Genomic DNA, 447 nt, shown 5'->3' with positions numbered 1-447 from the left:
AACCAGCAGTAGGACAAGAGGGCACAGACTCAAGCTCTGCCAGGGGAGGGTTAGGTTGGATATTAGGAAGAGATTTTTTATGGACAGAGTGATCAGGTTTTGGAATGGGCTGCCCAGGGAGGTGGTGGATTCACTGTCCCTAGAGGTTTTGAAGATGAGACTAAATGCGGCACTTGGTGATATGGTCTAGTAATGACGGTAGGGTTGGACTTGATGATCTTGGAGGTCTTTTCCAATCTGGTTGATTTTATGACCGATTCTGCTGAAAGCTGTTACACCCTGGTTCCCAACTCACTTGGTGACACTTAACTTGATGACTCCTTGAAAGGCCACAAACTCGAATGTTAAGGCCTCAAGTTCTGCAAAGTGTCCACCCATCTACTATAACTAATTAGCTGATGAACGCTTTAAAGCCTACACACAAATAAAGCTTCAGCAATTTCATGC

General features: G+C 45.0%; 1 protein-coding gene across 1 annotated transcript in view; it reads right to left on the bottom strand.

Annotated features, from left to right (window-relative positions):
- USP40 (ubiquitin specific peptidase 40) overlaps nt 1–447 on the bottom strand; it is a gene marked incomplete at both ends in the record, with an annotated part of 18402 nt that overhangs the window by 11378 nt on the left and 6577 nt on the right. The gene's annotated exons all lie outside the window — the stretch shown is intronic.

This window comes from Acanthisitta chloris, unplaced genomic scaffold, assembly GCF_000695815.1.
Source record: "Acanthisitta chloris isolate BGI_N310 unplaced genomic scaffold, ASM69581v1 scaffold22748, whole genome shotgun sequence".
Classification (NCBI taxonomy): domain Eukaryota; kingdom Metazoa; phylum Chordata; class Aves; order Passeriformes; family Acanthisittidae; genus Acanthisitta; species Acanthisitta chloris.
The sequence above is the reverse complement of the archived record's forward strand: the minus strand, read 5'-3'. Positions and strand labels throughout refer to the sequence as shown.